We start from the raw sequence: 26,923 nt of genomic DNA on the forward strand, positions 1-26,923 counted from the left end.
CGGTTTTGCGTGAGCTGCGCCATTTTCGATCTTGCTGCGTGATCGCGCAAGAGTTTTTCGAATGCAATTACGTCATCGTGGCTTGCCATCTTGCACGGCGAGTTTAACAACGTGAGTACGTCATAAATGCCCGCAACGGCGCGCAGCTGACTTCCGGCAGGAGGTTTGAACAGCTCGCGTTCCCGAAATTGAAAAAATTGCAATTCTGCACAAGAAATCCACCGCAGGAAGCATAAACCTTGTGAAAATGATGATTTTGATCAGAATAACTCCTCAGATTGACATTTGGCTGCACTTTTTGGTGCAGGAGTCCATTTTTTGGGGTGGGGTGGGAGGAAGGAAGTGCCCCAGAGTCTCCAACTTCCTGTTCCTGTCCAGCAGGCTCCTCCCAGTGCTTTGTGCATGTCCTGGTCACTTTTCATTTGGCTGTGGAGCTGGAAGGATTACTTTTTCTTGCTGCTGGTGGATTTTTGTATTTGAGGACTTTTTGGACTTTGGAGTTTGGATCACTTTTGGACTTGAGATTTTACAAGTAAGTTGGTGTTGTTTGTTTGGGGCATTGCAGTTGAGGCAACTCCAGTTCTAAAACTTTTTTCACAACTTTAACAAAATATATATTGTGGTGGGTAGCTAGCCACAGTATCCAGTAGGCCCAGGGTTAGTCATGGGTGCATGATACAGCTGTTTCTCTGATTTTTTTTAACTTAATTCTCATTTATGTCATGGAATTTTAGCTCACTGTTATATGTTGTTGTTTTTTTAAATTTTGGGGTGCCTGTAAGGCCTCACTAGCCAGTAGGCCCAGGGGTAGTGAGTGGTGAATGGACTAAGTCTTTCTGTGGGGTGTCTTGAGTTTAAACATCATTGAGGGTATGGATGGCATGGGATTGTGGTGATTTTTATGTGTTTTTCGATTTTTTGGGGTGTTGTTGGGGACTGGCCATGTGGGTGGGGGCCATTTTGAGTGCTGGTACAGGCAGGGCCTGGCCATGTGCTGGGGGCAAGGGGCCATTTTGAAGGCAAGCAGTGTGCTCAGGCCTGCACCCATTTTGCCTAGCTTTCATCTATTATGCCCAGGGATACTCAGTGGTGCATGGGCCTAGTCTTTCTGTGGGGTGTCTTGAATTTAAACATCATTGAGAGGATGGATGGCATGGGATTGTGGTGATTTTTGTGTTTTTCGATTTTTTGGGGTGTTGTTGGGGACTGGCCATGTGGGTGGGGGCCATTTTGAGTGCTGGAACAGGCAGGGCCTGGCCATGTGCTGGGGGGCAAGGGGCCATTTTGAAGGCAGGCAGTGTGCTCAGGCCTGCACCCATTTTGCCTAGCTTTCATCTATTATGCCCAGGGGTACTCAGTGGTGCATGGGCCTAGTCTTTCTGTGGGGTGTCTTGAATTTAAACATCATTGAGGGCATGGATGGCATGGGAATGTGGTGATTTCTATGTGTTTTTCGATTTTCTGGGGTGTTGTTGGGGACTGGCCATGTGGGTGGGGGCCATTTTGAGTGCTGGTACAGGCAGGGCCTGGCCATGTGCTGGGGGGCAAGGGGCCATTTTGAAGGCAGGCAGTGTGCTCAGGCCTGCACCCGTTTTGCCTAGCTTTCATCCATTATGCCCAGGGGAACTCAGTGGTGCATGGGCCTAGTCTTTCTGTGGGTGTCTTGAATTTAAACATCATTGAGGGCATGGATAGCATGGGATTGTGGTGATTTTTATGTGTTTTTCGATTTTTTGGGGTGTTGTTGGGGACTGGCCATGTGGGTGGGACCATTTTGAGTGCTGGTACAGGCAGGGCCTGGCCATGTGCTGGGGGGCAAGGGGCCATTTTGAAGGCAGGCAGTGTGCTCAGGTCTGCACCCAGTTTGCCTTGCTTTCAACCATTATGCCCAGGGGTACTCAGTGGTGCATGGGCCTAGTCTTTCTGTGGGGTGTCTTGAATTTAAACATCATTGAGGGCATGGATGGCATGGGATTGTGGTGATTTATATGTGTTTTTCGACTTTTTGGGGTGTATAACTGATGTTCCTCTGTCTTCCATTGCTTTTAGGTGCACAAGAGAACCACCAGTGCCAGGAAGAAGTCCTGCAGCGGTGTGTGCAGCACAACATCACGTGACGTCACGTGTGGCCACAGACAAGACAACTCTGCAACTCGTGCAACTGCAGCCTGCTGTTCTGACATCTGAAGAAGATGGGCCCAAAGAAAGGTGGCCGTAGCGCCTCAGCGAAGAAAGTTGCCAGTGCCACTGCCAGTAAGAAGGAGCAGAAGAAGCAAGTGGCACCACCTACCAAGGAGACGGGTGTTACCACCAACACCTTTTTTGGGAAAAAAACTACGCCTGCAGCAGCAGCGGTGTCCGCCGGGGACCAAGCTGGAAACAGCACCTCCGCCTCATTGGGGTCAGTGCCACCACGCCAAGTTAGGTCCAAGACCATGAGTGCTGCTGAGGCAGCCACTTTACTTTCTCAATCACTATCGACCAGTGATGTTGGCTCATCACAAGAAAGTACCGTCCAATCAACGCCGGGTGTAACTCAGCTGGCGAGTGTTCAACAATCACAGCCGCAAAGACAACCACAAGTGCAACTAGTACAAGCGCAAGTACATGGGCAAGGAGAGGCGCAATTACATGGGCAAGGAGAGGCGCAAGTACATGGGCAAGGAGAGGCGCAAGTACATGGGCAAGGAGAGGCGCAAGTACATGGGCAAGGAGAGGCGCAAGTACATGGGCAAGGAGAGGCGCAAGTACATGCACACGGAGAGGCGCAAGTAGAGGTGCATGGAGAGGTGCCACTAGAGGTTCATGGAGCAGCACAACTGCCTACAACGCTTGTTCCCCCAGAAGTAGGGGCACATCAGGAAATTGATATTCAAGTGGAAGAATCATCCGAGGAAGCCACTCCTCCTGAGAGTGATACATTGTCTTCCAGATCCCCAGCAAGAAAAAGGTTAAGGAGGGCTGCTACTACTACAAGTTCTTCTTCAAGCCCCCTTCATTCTGATGACCTTGATCTTGATTGGAACCCACCAATGCAGTCTGACAGTGAGGCACGCCATGAGCCGATAAAGGTAGCTAAGCCTAAAAGGAAGGTTCCCGCAAGGCTTCGATTTATGGTTGGTGACGATGAACAAGAAGTGGTGCCTTCTGCTGCTGATGAAGAGTCTGACGATGACCTAGTCATCACAGACGTCACTCCAGCCACAGCGGGCATGCAGCAGACTAACATTTTAACCCTAGCCCGAATGGCTGCTGAGCGGGATGTGGGCAGCGTGGCACTGGTACCACTACCAACGCAGTTAACTACAACACCAACACGACCTACAGCTTCCATATTTTCTCGTCCGAAGGGCCGGCAGGGACCTCCATTCAGCTGGACCTCCATTACCTCAAGTAGTGGTGCTGTAAGTGAACAACAGAAACTAATTCAGCCACGCCCAACCTCCACTTCATCTGGCATTGAAAGTCAAAGTAGCACCTCCACCACTAGCAGACATCTCCAGTCCCCAGTTTGGGACTTCTTTACTGTTAGCAAAATGCGGAAAACATGGTCGTTTGTTCGATTTGTAAAGCATGCGTTAGTCGGGGTAAGCTTGGTACCAACTATGGTACCGGAGGCCAGAGAGGTCATCTCAAGCAACACCACACTATCATTTGGGAAGCACACATGAGGAAGATCGAGGAAGCCAAAACAAAAACAAATCCAAATGTATCCCTTGATATTTCATCTGATGATGATGAGAGGCTGATCGTGCAGGGGGGAAGTGAAGAAGCAACAGACATTTTTTCTGGAACACCCAGTACCCCTGGCATCAGCACTGCAGTGGTAGCGCCCACACCTTCTACCCCTGCAACATGTATGAGGCACACTAAGAGTCTGGGACAGACACCAATGCAAAAAACTAAATCAATGAGCCTAACTGGTTTGAAGTCTGCATCATCATCATCATCACGTAAAACGGTACAGCGCACCATAAGCAACATGTTTTGGTCGGATGCGCCATTTGAACGCAACAGCCCAACGGTGCGTCTGTATAACGCAAAGCTGGCTAAAATGCTAGCTCTGGACCTTCTCCCTTTCTCTTTCGTGGAAGAGGTGGGTTTTCGTGAATTGGTGGCAACAGTCTGCCCTAAATGGAAGGTTCCTAGCCGGTCTTATTTTGCAAGGGTTGCTGTTCCAGCACTACATCAAGATGTGCTGGAGGTGATTGGCGCAGCTATTCTGAAGAGTGCTGTTTACACTATCCACATGACAACAGACATTTGGACCAGTTGCCAAGCCCTTGATTACATGTGCATCACTGCACACTGGGTCTCTTTTGCAGGGGTCGAAAAACAGTTAAAACACAAAGATGTTGACACGGAGGAAGTTTTTCAAGCTACTCGCAAACATGCAACAGTAGGCATGTTTGCCATGGAGAAATCTCACACTGCACCTAACCTTTTGGAGGAGTTTAACAGGAAGATCAATGAATGGCTGCGTCCAAGAAACCGCACAGTTGGTTATGTTTCCACGGATAATGGCAGTAATATAGTTAAGGCCATGGATAACGGTGGCTATTTCAGAGTGCCGTGTTTGGCGCACAATATTAACATCGCGGTGCAAGCCTTCTTGAAAACAGAAGCGCCAGTCGTCAAATTACTGACCATCTGCCGAAGAATCTGCACACATTTCAGCCATTCTTTTAAGGTCCGGAAGCAGCTGAGGAGCCTTCAATATGAACGTAAACTGCCAGTCAAAGGACTAATCCAGGAGGTGGCAACACATTGGAACTCAACCTTTTACGTGCTTGAGCGTCTGTCTGAGCAGTGGGAGGTAATACATGAGTTTGTCTTTAAACTGGGTTCTACTCACAAAGACCTAGAGTTGGAGGAACCAGAGGGTGGGAGTGGTGAACAAGAGGGTGGTAGTGGTGAACCAGAGGGTGACAGTGGTGAACCAGAGGGTGCTGTGATGAACCAGAGGGTGGCAGTGGTGAACAAGAGGGTGGCAGTAATGAACCAGAGGGTGGCAGTAATGAACCAGAGGGTGGCAGTGATGATCCAGAGGGTGGCAGTGGTGAACCAGAGGGTGGCAGTGATGAACTAGAGGGTGTCAGTGATGAACCAGATGGTGGCAGGGGTGAACCAGAGGGTGGCAGTGGTTAACCAGAGGGTACTGTGATGAACCAGAGGGTGGCAGTGGTGAACCAGAGGGTGGCAGTGATGAACCAGAGGCTGGCAGTGGTGAACCAGAGGGTGCTGTGATGAACCAAAGGGTGGCAGTGGTGAACCAGAGGGTGGCAGTAATGAACCAGAGGATGGCAGTGATGAACCAGAGGGTGGGAGTGGTAATAAGAGGGTGGTAGTGTGAACCAGAGGGTGACAGTTGTGAACCAGAGGGTGCTGTGATGAACCAGAGTGTGGCAGTGGTGAACAAGAGGGTGGCAGTAATGAACCAGAGGGTGGCAGTGATGAACCAGAGGGTGGCAGTGATGATCCAGAGGGTGACAGTGGTGAACCAGAGGGTGGCAGTGATGAACTACAGGGTGGCATTGATGAACCAGAGGGTGGCAGTGGTGAACCTGAGGGTGCTGTGATAAACCAAAGGGTGGCAGTGGTGAGTGCTGAACCAGAGGGTGGCAGCAGGGGTGAACAAGAGGGTGCTGTGATGAACCAGAGGGTGGCAGTGGTGAACAAGAGGGTGGCAGTAATGATCCAGAGGGTGGCAGTGATGAACCAGAGGTTGGCAGTGGTGAACAAGAGGGTGGTAGTGGTGAACCAGAGGGTGGTAGTGGTGAGCCAGAGGGTGTCAGTGGTGAACCAGAGGGTGTTGTGATGAACCAGAGGGTGGCAGTGATGAACCAGAGGGTGGCAGTGATGAACCAGAGGGTGCTGTGTGCCCATACACGACCGCATGGGTAACTTCGCCATGCAAGCGGCCCGCGAACACGCAAAAAGCCCCGCGAACACGCAAAATCCCCCGCAAACTCGCAAAAATTCGCAATTTCGAACGAATTCGCAAATTATGCGGATCGTGAATTCGCTTTCGCACGATTTCGCGGACCGCGATTTCACAGATTTCGCCCATACTTAGTATTAAGTCTGTTAATATCCATTTGTGAAACTCTGAAGAATATCCTGTTTGGCACTGAGTTGGTAATGCTTGTCATGCTGAGAGAGAACACTAGCATCATACTTTGACTTTGATACAAAAAAGATCAGGACCTGCTCCCGAGCTTAGGTTCTCCACCCTCTGGAACATCTTGGTTTTGCTGATGCACACATTTCAGAACCTATTAAGGCTGAAGTCTTGGGCATTGACATAGCAGAAACTGTTCCAGGCTATTCTCTTCACACATCCGTACTCTGATTATTAGTGCTTCATTTGAGATGGTGGGGGCCACTGACGCTCATTTTTGGGGACCAGCACTTATTTTTCTTCATCAGACATTCACTGAGTAAAAAGAAGGAAAAAACAAAAGCAGAAACTCAGAGGAAGTGAAAAACTGAAAAACCATCACTAAGAAAAATAGCAGGAACCAGCAAGTGTAAGAAACGAACAGGGAGGGCCCGGAAGTGAATTAAAAGGCAAGAAGTGGATTTAAGACTGTGCAGCCTCGATATTCTTCATGTCAACCTTTAATTTACCGGCAGCCAGCTTCTGAGCAGCTTTAGGCATTGGCCCTTATCCATTCTTTATTACTCCTGCTCCTTTAGTCCAGTCCACTCCTAAGACACTCATATCCTTTATCGCCACTTCAGCACTCTTTATATAAAAGTATTGAAAACATTTTCCATATTCTCGTGAACATTCCTGGAAATCTTTTCTTTTCAACTTCTAATTATATACTGTGACATTTTTTACTATTTTCATGCACCTGCTCATTAGCCATCCGCCAAATTCACTTTTTGGAGAGGTAATCACATACCTCCATTTGTCACATTCTTTTTTGATTTACACTTATGTCTCCATCACTGGTAAAGAGGTCATGGTTAGAAAGAAACCCAGTGATCACATCAGATGCAATTCTGTGATGTCTGTAAACAAAATGGAAAATGATGAGCACACATCATTTTTTGTTGTTGTAAATGTTAGCTCTGGTGTTTGGTTTCTTCCAGTCACCTGCACCCAGTGATGCAGTCAAGAAGCTGCATCAGACAATTGAGAATAAATCCGATGAAGAGGTTAGTGTATTTAGTCTGTTAATATACATTTGTGAAACGCTGAAGAATATCCTTTTTGGCACTGAGTTGGTAATACTTATCATGCTAAGAGAGAACACTAGAGACACAATTTGACTGTTATACAGAAAAGATCAGGACCTGCTCCTGAGCTTAGGTTCTCCACTCTCTGGAACACCTTGGTTTTACTGATGTACATATTTCAGAACCTATCGAGGCTGTAGTCTTGGGCATTGACATAGCAGAAACTGTTCCAGGCTATTCTCTTCATGCTATTCACACATCTGTTTGATGATTATTAGTGCTTCATTTGAGTTGGTGGGGTCCACTGACCCTCATTTTTGGGGACCAGCACTTATTTTTCTTTATCAGACATTCACTAAGAAAAAGAAAGGAAAAAACTAACAGCAGAAACTCAGAGGAAGAGAATAATGGAAAAAACATCACTAAGAGAGAGAGGAGGAACCAGCAAGTGTAAGAAAGGTTCAGGGAGTACCCAGTAGTGAATTAAAAGGCATGAAGTGGATTCAGAACTGTGCAGCTTTAATATTCTTCATGGCAACCTTTAATTTGCAAAAACAACAGTTGATGGACAGAATGCAGAACAATGTCATGCATTCACCCTAGTACAAGGATCTGGGCCCAAATCCATCGTTCTTTTTGCTCACCATGCCATTCCAGTTTGAACCCAGCCATATGCAAATCAGTCTTGACCCTGTGCCCCATGGGAAGAGTCCAGCCCGAACTTCCAAGCCAGGACCGGCCTGGACTGGAAACAAGATTCCTAGAACTGGTTTCAGGCTTTCAGCGCTGGACTCACGTCTGAGCATACACGTCCCACTCGGGGTGACAAATGCAAAAACAACAGTTGAAGGACAGTATGCGGAACAATGTCATACATTCACCCCAGTACAGAGATCTGGGCCTAAAACCATCGTTTGTTTGCTCACCATGCCATTCCAGTTTGAACCCAGCCATATGCAAATCAGTCTTGACCATGTCCCTTGCTCACTTTGCCACTTGATTCAAGATAGCCTGGCTAATGAGGGTTATGAACCCGAAACTGGTCCCAGGATGCTTGTTTCCGGTCTAGGGAAGACATGGCTTGGCAGTTCGGGCTGGACTGTTCACATGAGGCTCAAGGTCATGATTGATTTGCATATGGCCATGTCTGAACTAGGGTGGTGGAGTGAGCTAAAGAATGATGATGGATTAAACCCAGATCAGTTGACTGGGGGTGAGTGTTTGATTTGCTCAAGCGCTCCGTCCATCATTCCATTTGGTATCGCTTTGTTCGCCCTAAATTGGCAGGGTATGCCCAGATGTGGGTCCCTTGTTCACTTTGCCACTGGATTCAAGATAGCCTGGCTGATGAGGGTTATGAACCCAAAACCGGTCCCAGGATGCTCGTTTCCGGTCCAGGGAAGACATGGCTTGGCAGTATGGGCTGGACTGTTTGTTCCCATGAGGCACAGGGTCTGACTGAATTGCATATGGCCATGTCTGAACTGGGGTGTTGGGGTGAGCTAAAGAATGATGATGAATTAAACCCAGATCAGTTGACTGGGGGGGGTGTATTTGATTTGCTCAAGCGCTCCTTCCAGCATCCCCTTTGGTATCGCTTTGTTCCCCCTAAGTTGGCAGGGTTTGCCCAGATGTGGGTCCCATGCTCACTTTGCCACTGGGTTGAAGATAGCCTCTCTGATGAGTGTTATGAACCCAAAACCGGTCCCAGGATGCTTGTTTCCGGTCTAGGGAAGACATGGCTTGGCAGTTCGGGCTTGACTGTTCCCATGAGGCACAGGGTCAGACTGATTTGCATATCGCCATGTCTGTACAGGGGTGGTGGAGTGGGCTAAAGAATGACGATAGATTAAATTCAGATCAGTGGACGGGGTGATTGTTTGATTTGCTCAAGCGCTCCGTCTATCATCCCCTTTGGTAGCAGCTTTAATTTACCGGCAGACAGCTTCTGAGCAGTTTTAGGCACTGGCCCTTATCCATTTTTTATTACTCATGCTCCTTTAGTCCAGTCCACTGTTCAGACTCTCACCTCTTTTATCACCACTTCCGCACTCTTTATGTAATAGTATTGAAAACATTTTCCATATTCTCGTGAACTTTTCTGTAAATCTGTTCTTTTCAACTACTATTTATATACGTGACATTTTTTTAGGATTTTCATGCACCTGCTCATTTCCCATCAGCAAAATTCATTTTTTGGAGATGTAATCGCATACCTCCATTTGTCACATTATTTCTGATTCACACGTATGGCTCCATCACTGGTAAAGTGGTCAGGGTTAGAAACAAACCCAGTGCTCACATCAGATGCATTTCTGTGATGTCTGTAAACAAAATGCAAAATGAAGAGCACACATAATTTTTTGTTGTTGTAAATGTTAGCTCTGCTTTTTGGTTTCTTCCAATCACCTGCAACCAGTGTTGCAGTCAAGAAGCTAGAACAGACAATTGAGAAAAAATCCGATGAAGAGGTTAGTGTATTAAGTCTGTTAATATACATCTGTGAAACTCTGAAGAATATCCTGTTTGGCACTGAGTTGGTAATGCTTGTCATGCTGAGAGAGAACACTAGCATCATACTTTGACTTTGATACAAAAAAGATCAGGACCTGCTCCCGAGCTTAGGTTCTCCACCTTCTCTTCAAACATACGTTCTCTTATTATTAGTGCTTCATTTGAGTTGGTGGGGGCCACTGTCGCTCATTTTTGGGGACCAACACTTATTTTTCTTAATCAGACATTCACTGAGTAAAATGAAGGAAAAAACAAAAGACGAAACTCAGAGGAAGTGAAAAACCGAAAAACCATCCCTAAGAGAAAAAGCAGGAACCAGCAAGTGTAAGAAACGGACAGGGAGGGCCCGGTAGTGAATTAAAAGGCAAGAAGTGGATTTAAGACTGTGCAGCCAAGATATTCTTCATGTCAACCTTTAATTTACCGGCAGCCAGCTTCTGAGCAGCTTTAGGCACCGGCCCTTATCCATTCTTTATTACTCCTGCTCCTTTAGTCCAGTCCACTCCTAAGACACTCATATCCTTTATCGCCACTTCAGCACTCTTTATATAAAAGTATTGAATTTTCCCTATTCTCGTGAACATTCCTGGAAATCTTTTCTTTTCAACTTCTAATTATATACCATGACATTTTTTAAGATTTTCATGCACCTGCTCATTTCCCATCCGCCAAATTCACTTTTTGGAGAGGTAATCACATACCTCCATTTGGCACATTCTTTTTGATTTACACTTATGTCTCCATCACTGGTAAAGAGGTCAGGGTTAGAAACAAACCCAGTTCTCACATCAGATACAATTCTGTGATGTCTGTAAACGAAATGGAAAATGAAGAGCACACATCATTTTTTGTTGTTGTAAATGTTAGCTCTGGTTTTTGGTTTCTTCCAGCTACCTGCACCCAGTGATGCAGTCAAGAAGCTGGATCAGACAATTGAGAATAAATCCGATGAAGAGGTTAGTGTATTTAGTCTGTTAATATACATTTGTGAAACGCTGAACAATATCCTTTTTGGCACTGAGTTGGTAATACTTATCAAGCTAAGAGAGAACACTAGAGACACAATTTGACTGTTATACAGAAAAGATCAGGACCTGCTCCTGAGCTTAGGTTCTCCACTCTCTGGAACACCTTGGTTTTACTGATGTACATATTTCAGAACCTTTTGAGGCTGTAGTCTTGGGCATTGACATAGCAGAAACTGTTCCAGGCTATTCTCTTCATGCTATTCACACATCTGTTGTCTGATTATTAGTGTTTCATTCGAGTTTGTGGGGTCCACTGACACTCATTTTTGGAGACCAGCACTTATTTTTCTTTATCAGACATTCACTAAGAAAAAGAAAGGAAAAAACAAACAGCAGAAACTCAGAGGAAGAGAATAATGGAAAAAACATCACTAAGAGAGAGAGCAGGAACCAGCAAGTGTAAGAAAGGTTCAGGGAGTACCCGGTAGTGAATTAAAAGGCATGAAGTGGATTCAGAACTGTGCAGCCTTGATATTCTTCATGGCAACCTTTAATTCGCAAAAACAACAGTTGATGGACAGAATGCAGAACAATGTCATACATTCACCCCAGTACAGAGATCTGGGCCTAAATCCATCGTTTTGTTGCTCACCATGCCTTTCCAGTTTGAACCCAGCCATATGCAAATCAGTCGAGACCCTGTGCCCCATGGGGACAGTCCAGCCTGAACTGCCAAGCCAGGCCCTGCTTCGACTGGAAACAAGCTTCCTTTGACCAGTTTCAGGATTTCAGCCCTCATCAGCCAGGATAGCTTGATTCCAGTGGCAGCGAGAGCGCGGGACTCACGTCTGAGCATGCCCGTCCCACTCGGGGTGGCAAATGCAAAAACAATAGTTGATGGACAGAATGCAGAATAATGTCATGCATTCACCCCAGTACAGGGATCTGGGCCTAAATCCATCGTTTGTTTTGCTCACTATGCCGTTCCAGTTTGAACCCAGCCTTATGCAAATCAGTCTTGACCCTGTGCCCCATGGGATGAGTCCAGCCCGAACTTCCAAGCCAGGACCTGCCTGGACTGGAAACAATATTCCTAGAACCGGTTTCAGGCTTTCAACCCTCATCAGCCAGGATAGCTTGATTCCAGTGGCATGGACAGCACTGGACTCACGTCTGAGCATACACGTCCCACTCGGGGTGGCAAATGCAAAAACAATAGTTGATGGACAGAATGCAGAACAATGTCATGCATTCACCCCAGTACAGAGATCTGGGCCTAAATCCATTGGTTTTTGCTCACCATGCCACTCCAGTTTGAACCCAGCCAAATGCAAATCAGTCTTGACCATGCGCCCCATAGAAACAGACCAGCCGGAATTGCCACGCCAGGAAACAAGTACTCTAGGACCGGTTTCCGGCTTTCAGCCTTCATCAGCCAGGAGAGCTTGATTCCAGTGGCATGGAGAGCACTGGACTCACGTCTGAGCATACACGTCCCACTCGGGGTGACAAATTAAAAACAACAGTTGATGGTCAGAAAATGCAGAACAATGTCATACATATACCCCAATTCAGAGAGCTGGGCCTAAGTCCATAATTTTTTTGGTCATCATGCCATTCCAGTTTGAACCCAGCCATATGCAAATCAGTCTTGACCCTGTCCCTTGCACACTTTGCCACTGGATTCTAGATAACCTGGCTGATGAGGGTTATGAACCCGAAACTGGTCTCAGGATGCTTGTTTCCTGTCTAGGGAAGACATGGCTTGGCAGTTCGGGCTGGACTGTTCACATGAGGCTCAGGGTCATGATTGATTTGCATATGGCCATGTCTGAACTAGGGTGGTGGAGTGAGCTAAAGAATGATGATGGATTAAACCCAGATCAGTTGACTGAGGTTGAAGTTTGATTTGCTCAAGCGCTCTGTCCATCATTCCCTTTGGTATCGCTTTGTACGCCCTAAGTTGGCAGGGTATGCCCAGATGTGGGTCCCTTGCTCACTTTGCCACTGGATTCAAGATAGCCTGGCTGATGAGGGTTAGGTGCCCGAAACCGGTCCCAGGATGCTTGTTTCCGGTCCAGGGAAGACATGGCTTGGCAGTACGGGCTGGACTGTTACCATGAGGCCCCATGAGGCACAGGGTCAGACTGATTTGCATATGGCCATGTCTGAACTGGGGTGTTGGGGTGAGCTAAAGAATGATGATGAATTAAACCCAGATCAGTTGACTGGGAATGTGTATTTGATTTGCTCAAGCGCCCCGTCCAGCATCCCCTTTGGTATCGCTTTGTTCGCCCTAAGATGGCAGGGTTTGCCCAGATGTGGGTCCCCTGCTCACTTTGCCACTGGGTTGAAGATAGCCTGGCTGATGAGTGTTATGAAACCGAAACCGGTCCCAGGATGATTGTTTCCGGTCCAGGGAAGACATGGCTTGGCAGTTCGGGCTGGACTGTTTCCATGAGGCACAGGGTCAGACTGATTTGCATATGGCCATGTCTGTACTGGGGTGGAGGAGTGAGTTAAAGAATGATGATAGATTTTACTCAGATCAGTGGACGGGGTGAGTGTTTGATTTGCTCAAGCTCTCCGTCCATCATCCCCTTTGGTATCACCTTTAATTTACCGGCAGCCAGCTACTGAGCAGTTTTAGGCACTGGCCCTTATCCTTTTTTTATTACTCATGCTCCTTTAGTCCAGTCCACTCTTCAGACTCTTACCTCTTTTATCACCACTTCCGCACTCTTTATATAATAGTATTGAAAGCATTTTCCTATATTCTCGTGAACTTTTCTGGAAATCTGTTCTTTTCAACTACTATTTATATATGCGACATTTTTGGGGGATTTTCATGCACCTGCTCATTTCCCATCAGCAAAATTCATTTTTTGGAGATGTAATCGCATACCTCCATTTGTTACATTATATCTGATTTACACTCATGGCTCGATCACTGGTAAAGTGGTCAGGGTTAGAAACAAACCCAGTGCTCACATCAGATACAATTCTGTGATGTCTGTAAACTAAATGCAAAATGAAGAGGACACATCATTTTTTGTTCTTGTAAATGTTAGCTCTGCTTTTTGGTTTCTTCCAGTCACCTGCAACCAGTGTTGCAGTCAAGAAGCTGGAGCAGACAATTGAGAACAAATCCGATGAAGAGGTTAGTGTATTAAGTCTGTTAATATACATTTGTGAAACTCTGAAGAATATCGTGTTTGGCACTGAGTTGGTTATGCTTGTCATGCTGAGAGAGAACACTAGCATCATACTTTGACTTTAATACAAAAAAGATCAGGACATGCTCCCGAGCTTTGGTTCTCCACCCTTTGGAACATCTTGGTTTTGCTGATGCACACATTTCAGAACCTATTGAGGCTGAAGTCTTGGGCATTGACATAGCAGAAACTGTTCTAGGCTATTCTCTTCACACATCCGTTCTCTGATTATTAGTACTTCATTTGAGTTGGTGGGGGCCACTGACGCACATTTTTGGGGACCAGCACTTATTTTTCTTCATCAGACATCCACTGAGTAAAAAGAAGGAAAAATCAAAAGCAGAACCTCAGAGGAAGTGAAAAACTGAAAAACCATCACTAAGAGAAAAAGCAGGTACCAGCAAGTGTAAGAAACTGACAGGGAGGGCCCGGTAGTGAATTAAAAGGCAAGAAGTGGATTTAAGACTGTGCAGCCTCGATATTCTTCATGTCAACCTTTAATTTACCAGCAGCCAGCTTCTGAGCAGCTTTAGGCACCGGCCCTTATCCATTCTTTATTACTCCTGCTCCTTTAGTCCAGTCCACTCCTAATACACTCATATCCTTTATCGCCACTTCAGCACTCTTTATTTAAAAGTATTGAAAACATTTTCCATATTCTCGTGAACATTCCTGGAAATCTTTTCTTTTCAACTTCTAATTATATACCATGACATTTTTTAAGATTTTCATGCACCTGCTCATTTCCCATCCGCCAAATTCACTTTTTGGAGAGGTAATCACATACCTCCATTTGGCACATTCTTTTTGATTTACACTTATGTCTCCATCACTGGTAAAGAAGTCAGGGTTAGAAACAAACCCAGTGCTCACATCAGATGCAATTCTGTGATGTCTGTAAACGAAATGCAAAATGAAGAGCACACATCATTTTTTGTTGTTGTAAATGTTAGCTCTGGTTTTTGGTGTCTTCCAGCTCCCTGCAGCCAGTGATGCAGTCAAGAAGCTGGATCAGACAATTGAGAATAAATCCGATGAAGAGGTTGGTGTATTTAGTCTGTTAATATACATTTGTGAAACGCTGAAGAATATCTTTTTTGGCACTGAGTTGGTAATACTTATCAAGCTAAGAGAGAACACTAGAGACACAATTTGACTGTTATACAGAAAAGATCAGGACCTGCTCCTGAGCTTAAGTTCTCCACTCTCTGGAACACCTTGGTTTTACTGATGTACATATTTCAGAACCTATTGAGGCTGTAGTCTTGGGCATTGACATAGCAGAAACTGTTCCAGGCTATTCTCTTCATGCTATTCACACATCTGTTCTCTGATTAGTAGTGCTTCATTCAAGTTGGTGGGGCCACTGACACTCATTTTTGGAGACCAGCACTTATTTTTCTTTATCAGACATTCACTAAGAAAAAGAAAGGAAAAAACTAACAGCAGAAACTCAGAGGAAGAGAATAATGGAAAAACATCACTAAGAGAGAGAGCAGGAACCAGCAAGTGTAAGAAAGGTTCAGGGAGTACCCGGTAGTGAAATAAAAGGCATGAAGTGGATTCAGAACTGTGCAGCCTTGATATTCTTCATGGCAACCTTTAATTCGCAAAAACAACAGTTGATGGACAGAATGCAGAACAATGTCATACATTTACCCCAGTACAGAGATCTGGGCCTAAATCCTTCGTTTTGTTGCTCACCATGCCATTCCAGTTTGAACCCAGCCATATGCAAATCAGTCGAGACCCTGTGCCCCATGGGGACAGTCCAGCCTGAACTGCCAAGCCATGCCCTGCTTCTACTGGAAACAAGCTTCCTTTGACCAGTTTCAGGATTTCAGCCCTCATCAGCCAGGATAGCTTGATTCCAGTGGCAGCGAGAGCACGGGACTCACGTCTGAGCATACCCGTCCCACTCGGGGTGGCAAATGCAAAAACAATAGTTGATGGACTGAATGCAGAACAATGTCATGCATTCTCCCCAGTACAGGGATGTGGGCCTAAATCCATCGTTTGTTTTGCTGACCATGCCGTTCCAGTTTGAACCCAGCCTTATGCAAATCAGTCTTGACCCTGTGCCCCATGGGAAGAGTCCAGCCCGAACTTCCAAGCCAGGACCTGCCTGGACTGGAAACAAGATTCCTAGAACCGGTTTCAGGCTTTCAACCCTCATCAGCCAGGATAGCTTGATTCCAGTGGCATGGACAGCACTGGACTCACGTCTGAGCATACACGTCCCACTTGGGGTGGCAAATGCAAAAACAACAGTTGATGGACTTAAAATGCAGAACAATGTCATGCATTCACCCCAGTACAGAGATCTGGGCCTAAAACCATTGTTTTTTGCTCACCATGCCACTCCAGTTTGAACCCATCCAAATGCAAATCAGTCTTGACCATGCGCCCCCTAGGAACAGACCAGCCGGAATTGCCACGCCAGGAAACAAGTACCCTAGGACCGGTTTCAGGCTTTCAGCCTTCATCAGCCAGGATAGCTTGATTCCAGTGGCATGGAGAGCACTGGACTCACGTCTGAGCATACACGTCCCACTCGGGGTGACAAATGAAAAACAACAGTTGATGGACTTAAAATGCAGAACAATGTCATACATATACCCCAATACAGAGCGCTGGGCCTAAGTCCATCATTTTTTTGCTTACCATGCCATTCCAGTTTGAACCCAGCCATTTGCAAATCAGTCTTGACCCTGTCCCTTGCTCACTTTGCCACTGGATTCAAGATAACCTGGCTGATGAGGGTTATGAACCCGAAACTGGTCTCAGGAGGCTTGTTTCCGGTCTAGGGAAGACATGGCTTGGCAGTTCGGGCTGGACTGTTCACATGAGGCTCAGGGTCATGATTGATTTGCATATGGCCATGTCAGAACTAGGGTGGTGGAGTGAGCTAAAGAATGATGATGGATTAAACCCAGATCAGTTGACTGAGGTTGAAGTTTGATTTGCTCAAGCGCTCTGTCCATCATTCCCTTTGGTATCGCTTTGTACGCCCTAAGTTGGCAGGGTATGCCCAGATGTGGGTCCCTTGCTCACTTTGCCACTGGATTCAAGATAGCCTGGCTGATGAGGGTTAGGTGCCCGAAACCGGTCCCAGGATGCTTGTTTCCGGTCCAGGGAAGACATGGCTTGGCAGTACGGGCTGGACTGTTACCATGAGGCCCCATGAGGCACAGGGTCAGACTGATTTGCATATGGCCATGTCTGAACTGGGGTGTTGGGGTGAGCTAAAGAATGATGATGAATTAAACCCAGATCAGTTGACTGGGAATGTGTATTTGATTTGCTCAAGCGCCCCGTCCAGCATCCCCTTTGGTATCGCTTTGTTCGCCCTAAGATGGCAGGGTTTGCCCAGATGTGGGTCCCCTGCTCACTTTGCCACTGGGTTGAAGATAGCCTGGCTGATGAGTGTTATGAAACCGAAACCGGTCCCAGGATGATTGTTTCCGGTCCAGGGAAGACATGGCTTGGCAGTTCGGGCTGGACTGTTTCCATGAGGCACAGGGTCAGACTGATTTGCATATGGCCATGTCTGTACTGGGGTGGAGGAGTGAGTTAAAGAATGATGATAGATTTTACTCAGATCAGTGGACGGGGTGAGTGTTTGATTTGCTCAAGCTCTCCGTCCATCATCCCCTTTGGTATCACCTTTAATTTACCGGCAGCCAGCTACTGAGCAGTTTTAGGCACTGGCCCTTATCCTTTTTTTATTACTCATGCTCCTTTAGTCCAGTCCACTCTTCAGACTCTTACCTCTTTTATCACCACTTCCGCACTCTTTATATAATAGTATTGAAAGCATTTTCCTATATTCTCGTGAACTTTTCTGGAAATCTGTTCTTTTCAACTACTATTTATATATGCGACATTTTTGGGGGATTTTCATGCACCTGCTCATTTCCCATCAGCAAAATTCATTTTTTGGAGATGTAATCGCATACCTCCATTTGTTACATTATATCTGATTTACACTCATGGCTCCATCACTGGTAAAGTGGTCAGGGTTAGAAACAAACCCAGTGCTCACATCAGATACAATTCTGTGATGTCTATAAACTAAATGCAAAATGAAGAGGACACATCATTTTTTGTTGTTGTAAATGTTAGCTCTGCTTTTTGGTTTCTTCCAGTCACCTGCAACCAGTGTTGCAGTCAAGAAGCTGGAGCAGACAATTGAGAACAAATCCGATGAAGAGGTTAGTGTATTAAGTCTGTTAATATACATTTGTGAAACTCTGAAGAATATCGTGTTTGGCACTGAGTTGGTTATGCTTGTCATGCTGAGAGAGAACACTAGCATCATACTTTGACTTTAATACAAAAAAGATCAGGACATGCTCCCGAGCTTTGGTTCTCCACCCTTTGGAACATCTTGGTTTTGCTGATGCACACATTTCAGAACCTATTGAGGCTGAAGTCTTGGGCATTGACATAGCAGAAACTGTTCTAGGCTATTCTCTTCACACATCCGTTCTCTGATTATTAGTACTTCATTTGAGTTGGTGGGGGCCACTGACGCACATTTTTGGGGACCAGCACTTATTTTTCTTCATCAGACATCCACTGAGTAAAAAGAAGGAAAAATCAAAAGCAGAACCTCAGAGGAAGTGAAAAACTGAAAAACCATCACTAAGAGAAAAAGCAGGTACCAGCAAGTGTAAGAAACTGACAGGGAGGGCCCGGTAGTGAATTAAAAGGCAAGAAGTGGATTTAAGACTGTGCAGCCTCGATATTCTTCATGTCAACCTTTAATTTACCAGCAGCCAGCTTCTGAGCAGCTTTAGGCACCGGCCCTTATCCATTCTTTATTACTCCTGCTCCTTTAGTCCAGTCCACTCCTAATACACTCATATCCTTTATCGCCACTTCAGCACTCTTTATTTAAAAGTATTGAAAACATTTTCCATATTCTCGTGAACATTCCTGGAAATCTTTTCTTTTCAACTTCTAATTATATACCATGACATTTTTTAAGATTTTCATGCACCTGCTCATTTCCCATCCGCCAAATTCACTTTTTGGAGAGGTAATCACATACCTCCATTTGGCACATTCTTTTTGATTTACACTTATGTCTCCATCACTGGTAAAGAAGTCAGGGTTAGAAACAAACCCAGTGCTCACATCAGATGCAATTCTGTGATGTCTGTAAACGAAATGCAAAATGAAGAGCACACATCATTTTTTGTTGTTGTAAATGTTAGCTCTGGTTTTTGGTGTCTTCCAGCTCCCTGCAGCCAGTGATGCAGTCAAGAAGCTGGATCAGACAATTGAGAATAAATCCGATGAAGAGGTTGGTGTATTTAGTCTGTTAATATACATTTGTGAAACGCTGAAGAATATCTTTTTTGGCACTGAGTTGGTAATACTTATCAAGCTAAGAGAGAACACTAGAGACACAATTTGACTGTTATACAGAAAAGATCAGGACCTGCTCCTGAGCTTAAGTTCTCCACTCTCTGGAACACCTTGGTTTTACTGATGTACATATTTCAGAACCTATTGAGGCTGTAGTCTTGGGCATTGACATAGCAGAAACTGTTCCAGGCTATTCTCTTCATGCTATTCACACATCTGTTCTCTGATTAGTAGTGCTTCATTCAAGTTGGTGGGGCCACTGACACTCATTTTTGGAGACCAGCACTTATTTTTCTTTATCAGACATTCACTAAGAAAAAGAAAGGAAAAAACTAACAGCAGAAACTCAGAGGAAGAGAATAATGGAAAAACATCACTAAGAGAGAGAGCAGGAACCAGCAAGTGTAAGAAAGGTTCAGGGAGTACCCGGTAGTGAAATAAAAGGCATGAAGTGGATTCAGAACTGTGCAGCCTTGATATTCTTCATGGCAACCTTTAATACGCAAAAACAACAGTTGATGGACAGAATGCAGAACAATGTCATAGATTTACCCCAGTACAGAGATCTGGGCCTAAATCCTTCGTTTTGTTGCTCACCATGCCATTCCAGTTTGAACCCAGCCATATGCAAATCAGTCGAGACCCTGTGCCCCATGGGGACAGTCCAGCCTGAACTGCCAAGCCATGCCCTGCTTCTACTGGAAACAAGCTTCCTTTGACCAGTTTCAGGATTTCAGCCCTCATCAGCCAGGATAGCTTGATTCCAGTGGCAGTGAGAGCACGGGACTCACGTCTGAGCATACCCGTCCCACTCGGGGTGGCAAATGCAAAAACAATAGTTGATGGACTGAATGCAGAACAATGTCATGCATTCTCCCCAGTACAGGGATGTGGGCCTAAATCCATCGTTTGTTTTGCTGACCATGCCGTTCCAGTTTGAACCCAGCCTTATGCAAATCAGTCTTGACCCTGTGCCCCATGGGAAGAGTCCAGCCCGAACTTCCAAGCCAGGACCTGCCTGGACTGGAAACAAGATTCCTAGAACCGGTTTCAGGCTTTCAACCCTCATCAGCCAGGATAGCTTGATTCCAGTGGCATGGACAGCACTGGACTCACGTCTGAGCATACACGTCCCACTTGGGGTGGCAAATGCAAAAACAACAGTTGATGGACTTAAAATGCAGAACAATGTCATGCATTCACCCCAGTACAGAGATCTGGGCCTAAAACCATTGTTTTTTGCTCACCATGCCACTCCAGTTTGAACCCATCCAAATGCAAATCAGTCTTGACCATGCGCCCCCTAGGAACAGACCAGCCGGAATTGCCACGCCAGGAAACAAGTACCCTAGGACCGGTTTCAGGCTTTCAGCCTTCATCAGCCAGGATAGCTTGATTCCAGTGGCATGGAGAGCACTGGACTCACGTCTGAGCATACACGTCCCACTCGGGGTGACAAATGAAAAACAACAGTTGATGGACTTAAAATGCAGAACAATGTCATACATATACCCCAATACAGAGCGCTGGGCCTAAGTCCATCATTTTTTTGCTTACCATGCCATTCCAGTTTGAACCCAGCCATTTGCAAATCAGTCTTGACCCTGTCCCTTGCTCACTTTGCCACTGGATTCAAGATAACCTGGCTGATGAGGGTTATGAACCCGAAACTGGTCTCAGGAGGCTTGTTTCCGGTCTAGGGAAGACATGGCTTGGCAGTTCGGGCTGGACTGTTCACATGAGGCTCAGGTTCATGATTGATTTGCATATGGCCATGTCAGAACTAGGGTGGTGGAGTGAGCTAAAGAATGATGATGTATTAAACCCAGATCAGTTGCCTGGGGGTGAAGTTTGATTTGCTCAAGCGCTCTGTCCATCATTCCCTTTGGTATCGCTTTGTACGCCCTAATTTGGCAGGGTATGCCCAGATGTGGGTCCCTTGCTCACTTTGCCACTGGATTCAAGATAGCCTGGCTGATGAGGGTTATGTACCCGAAACCGGTCCCAGGATGCTTGTTTCCGGTCCAGGGAAGACATGGCTTGGCAGTACGGGCTGGACTGTTCCCATGAGGCACAGGGTCAGACTGATTTGCATATGGCCATGTCGGAACTGGGGTGTTGGGGTGAGCTAAAGAATGATGATGAATTAAACCCAGATCAGTTGACTGGGGATGTGTATTTGATTTGCTCAAGCGCCCCGTCCAGCATCCCCTTTGGTATCGCTTTGTTCGCCCTAAGTTGGCAGGGTTTGCCCAGATGTGGGTCCCCTGCTCACTTTGCCACTGGGTTGAAGATAGCCTGGCTGATGAGTTTTATGAACCAGAAACCGGTCCCAGGATGCTTGTTTCCGGTCCAGGGAAGACATGGCTTGGCAGTTCGGGCTGGACTGTTTCCATGAGGCATAGGGTCAGACTGATTTGCATATGGCCATGTCTGTACTGGGGTGGTGGAGTGAGTTAAAGAATGACGATAGATTTTACTCAGATCAGTGGACGGGGTGAGTGTTTGATTTGCTCAAGCTCTCCGTCCATCATCCCCTTTGGTATCAACTTTAATTTACCGGCAGCCAGCTTCTGAGCAGTTTTAGGCACTGGCCCTTATCCTTTTTTTATTACTCACGCTCCTTTAGTCCAGTCCACTCTTCAGACTCTCACCTCTTTTATCACCACTTCCGCACTCTTTATATAATAGTATTGAACGCATTTTCCATATTCTCGTGAACTTTTCTGGAAATCTGTTCTTTTCAACTACTATTTATATATGTGACATTTTTTGGGGATTGTCATGCACCTGCTCATTTCCCATCAGCAAAATTAATTTTTGGGAGATATAATCGCATACCTCCATTTGTTACATTATATCTGATTTACACTCATGGCTCCATCACGGGTAAAGTGGTCAGGGTTAGAAACAAACCCAGTGCTCACATCAAATGGAATTCTGTGATGTCTGCAAACTTAATGCAAAATGAAGAGGACACATCATTTTTTGTTGTTGTAAATGTTAGCTCTGCTTTTTGGTTTCTTCCAGTCACCTGCAACCAGTGTTGCAGTCAAGAAGCTGGAGCAGACAATTGAGAACAAATCCGATGAAGAGGTTAGTGTATTAAGTCTGTTCATATACATTTGTGAAACTCTGAAGAATATCCTGTTTGGCACTGAGTTGGTTATGCTTGTCATGCTGAGAGAGAACACTAGCATCATACTTTGACTTTGATACAAAAAAGATCAGGACCTGCTCCCTATTTTTGGTTCTCCACCCTCTGGAACATCTTGGTTTTGCTGATGCACACATTTCAGAACCTATTGAGGCTGAAGTCTTGGGCATTGACATAGCAGAAACTGTTCCAGGCTATTTTCTTCACACATCCGTTCTCTGATCATTAGTGCTTCATTTGAGTTGGTGGGGGCCACTGACGCACATTTTTGGGGACCAGCACTTATTTTTCATCATCAGACATTCACTGAGTAAAAAGAAGGAAAAATCAAAAGCAGAAACTCAGAGGAAGTGAAAAACAGAAAAACCATCACTAAGAGAAAAAGCAGGAACCAGCAAGTGTAAGAAACTGACAGGGAGGGCCCGGTAGTGAATTAAAAGGCAAGAAGTGGATTTAAGACTGTGCCGCCTCGATATTCTTCATGTCAACCTTTAATGTACCAGCAGCCAGCTTCTGAGCAGCTTTAGGCACCGGCCCTTATCCATTCTTTATTACTCCTGCTCCTTTAGTCCAGTCCACTCCTAAGACACTCATATCCTTTATCGCCACTTCAGCACTCTTTGTATAAAAGTATTGAAAACATTTTCCATATTCTCGTGAACATTCCTGGAAATCTTTTCTTTTCAACTTCTAATTATATACCGTGACGTTTTTTAAGATTTTCATGCACCTGCTCATTTCCCATCCGCCAAATTCACTTTTTGGAGACATAATCACATACCTCCATTTGGCACATTCTTTTTGATTTACACTTATGTCTCCATCACTGGTAAAGAGGTCAGGGTTAGAAACAAACCCAGTGCTCACATCAGATGCAATTCTGTGATGTCTGTAAACGAAATGCAAAATGAAGAGCACACATCATTTTTTGTTGTTGTAAATGTTAGCTCTGGTTTTTGGTTTCTTCCAGCTACCTGCACCCAGTGATGCAGTCAAGAAGCTGGATCAGACAATTGAGAATACATCCGATGAAGAGGTTAGTGTATTTAGTCTGTTAATATACATTTGTGAAACGCTGAAGAATATCCTTTTTGGCACTGAGTTGGTAATACTTATCATGCTAAGAGAGAACACTAGAGACACAATTTGACTGTTATACAGAAAAGATCAGGACCTGCTCCTGGGCTTAGGTGCTCCACTCTCTGGAACACCTTGGTTTTACTGATGTACATATTTCAGAACCTATTGAGGCTGTAGTCTTAGGCATTGACATAGTAGAAACTGTTCCAGGCTATTCTCTTCATGCTATTCACACATCTGTTCTCTGATTATTAGTGCTTCTTTCGAGTTGGTGAGGTCCACTGACACTAATTTTTGGAGACCAGCACCTATTTTTCTTTATCAGACATTCACTAAGAAAAAGAAAGGAAAAAACTAACAGCAGAAACTCAGAGGAAGAGAATAATGGAAAAAACATCACTAAGAGAGAGAGCAGGAACCAGCAAGTGCAGAAAGGTTCAGGGAGTACCCGGTAGTGAATTAAAAGGCATGAAGTGGATTTAGAACTGTGCAGCCTTGATATTCTTCATGGCAACCTTTAATTCGCAAAAATAACAGTTGATGGAGAACAATGTCATACATTCACCCGAGTACAGAGATCTGGGCCTAAATCCATCGTTTTGTTGCTCACCATGCCATTCCAGTTTGAACCCAGCCATATGCAAATCAGTCGAGACCCTGTGCCCCATGGGGACAGTCCAGCCTGAACTGCCAAGCCAGACCCTGCTTCGACTGGAAACAAGCTTCCTTTGACCAGTTTCAGGATTTCAGCCCTCATCAGCCAGGATAGCTTGATTCCAGTGGCAGCGAGAGCACGGGACTCACGTCTGAGCATACTCGTCCCACTCGGGGTGGCAAATGCAAAAACAAAAGTTGATGGACAGAATGCAGAACGATCTCATGCATTCACCCCAGTACAGGGATCTGGGCCTAAATCCATCGTTTGTTTTGCTCACCATGCCGTTCCAGTTTGAACCCAGCCTTATGCAAATCAGTCTTGACCCTGTGCCCCATGGGAAGAGTCCAGCCCGAACTTCCAAGCCAGGACCTGCCTGGACTGGAAACAAGATTCCTAGAACCGGTTTCAGGCTTTCAGCCCTCATCAGCCAGGATAGCTTGATTCCAGTGGCTTGGACAGCACTGGACTCACGTCTGAGCATACCCGTCCCACTCGGGGTGGCAAATGTAAAAACAATAGTTGATAGACAGAATGCAGAACAATGTCATGCATTCACCCTAGTACAGAGATCTGGGCCTAAATCCATTGTTTTTTGCTCACCATGCCACTCCAGTTTGAACCCAGCCAAATGCAAATCAGTCTTGACCATGCGCCCCATAGGAACAGACCAGCCGGAATTGCCACGCCAGGAAACAAGTACCCTAGGACCGGTTTCGGGCTTTCAGCCTTCATCAGCCAGGATAGCTTGATTCCAGTGGCATGGAGAGCACTGGACTCACGTCTGAGCATACACGTCCCACTCAGGGTGTCAAATGAAAAAGAACAGTTGATGGACAGAAAATGCAGAACAATGTCATACATATACCCCAATACAGAGAGCTGGGCCTAAGTCCATCATTTTTTTGCTCACCATGCCATTCCAGTTTGAACCCAGCCATATGCAAATCAGTCTTGACCCTGTCCCTTGCTCACTTTGCCACTGGATTCAAGATAACCTGGCTGATGAGGGTTATGAACCCGAAACTGGTCTCAGGATGCTTGTTTCCGGTCTAGGGAAGACATGGCTTGGCAGTTTGGGCTGGACTGTTCACATAAGGCTCAGGGTCATGATTGATTTGCATATGGCCATGTCTGAACTAGGGTGGTGGAGTGAGCTAAAGAATGATGAGGGATTAAACCCAGATCAGTTGCCTGGGGGTGAAGTTTCATTTGCTCAAGCGCTCTGTCCATCATTCCCTTTGGTATCGCTTTGTACGCCCTAAGTTGGCAGGGTATGCCCAGATGTGGGTCCCTTGCTCACTTTGCCACTGGATTCAAGATAGCCTGGCTGATGAGGGTTATGTACCCGAAACCGGTCCCAGGATGCTTGTTTCCGGTCCAGGGAAGACATGGCTTGGCAGTACGGGCTGGACTGTTCCGATGAGGCACAGGGTCAGACTGATTTGCATATGGCTATGTCTGAACTGGGGTGTTGGGGTGAGCTAAAGAATGATGATGAATTAAACCCAGATCAGTTGACTGGGGATGTGTATTTGATTTGCTCAAGCGCCCCGTCCAGCATCCCCTTTGGTATCGCTTTGTTCACCCTAAGTTGGCAGGGTTTGCCCAGATGTGGGTCCCCTGCTCACTTTGCCACTGGGATGAAGATAGCCTGGCTGATGAGTGTTATGAACCTGAAACCGGTCCCAGGATGCTTGTTTCCGGTCCAGGGAAGACAAGGCTTGGCAGTTCGGGCTGGACTGTTTCCATGAGGCACAGGGTCAGACTGATTTGCATATGGCCATGTCTGTACTGGGGTGGTGGAGTGAGTTAAAGAATGATGATAGATTTTACTCAGATCAGTGGACGGGGTGAGTGTTTGATTTGCCCAAGCTCTCCGTCCATCATCCCCTTTGGTATCACCTTTAATTTACCGGCAGCCAGCTTCTGAGCAGTTTTAGGCACTGGCCCTTATCCTTTTTTTATTACTCATGCTCCTTTATTCCAGTCCACTCTTCAGACTCTCACCTCTTTTATCACCACTTCCGCACTCTTTATATAATAGTATTGAAAGCATTTTCCATATTCTCATGAACTTTTCTGGAAATCTGTTCTTTTCAACTACTATGTATATACGTGACATTTTTTGGGGATTTTCATGCACCTGCTCATTTCCCATCAGCAAAATTCATTTTTTGGAGATGTAATCGCATACCTCCATTTGTTACATTATTTCTGATTTACACTTATGGCTCCATCACTGGTAAAGTGGTCAGGGTTAGAAACAAACCCAGTGCTCACATCAGATGCAATTCTGTGATGTCTGTAAACAAAATGCAAAATGAAGAGCACACATAATTTTTTGTTGTTGTAAATGTTAGCTCTGCTTTTTGGTTTCTTCCAGTCACCTGCAACCAGTGTTGCAGTCAAGAAGCTGGAGCAGACAATTGAGAACAAATCCGATGAAGAGGTTAGTGTATTAAGTCTGTTAATATACATTTGTGAAACTCTTAAGGATATCCTGTTTGGCACTGAGTTGGTAATGCTTGTCATGCTGAGAGAGAACACTAGCATCATACTTTGACTTTGATTCAAAAAAGATCAGGACCTGCCCCCTAACTTTGGTTCTCCACCCTTTGGAACATCTTGGTTTTGCTGATGCACACAATTCAGAACCTATTGAGGCTGAAGTCTTGAGCATTGACATAGCAGAAACAGTTCCAGGCTATTCTCTTCCCACATCCATTCTCTGAATATTAGTGCTTCATTTGAGTTGGTGGGGGCCACT

Source organism: Lissotriton helveticus, chromosome 5_1 (genome assembly GCF_964261635.1).
Source record: "Lissotriton helveticus chromosome 5_1, aLisHel1.1, whole genome shotgun sequence".
NCBI lineage: Eukaryota > Metazoa > Chordata > Amphibia > Caudata > Salamandridae > Lissotriton > Lissotriton helveticus.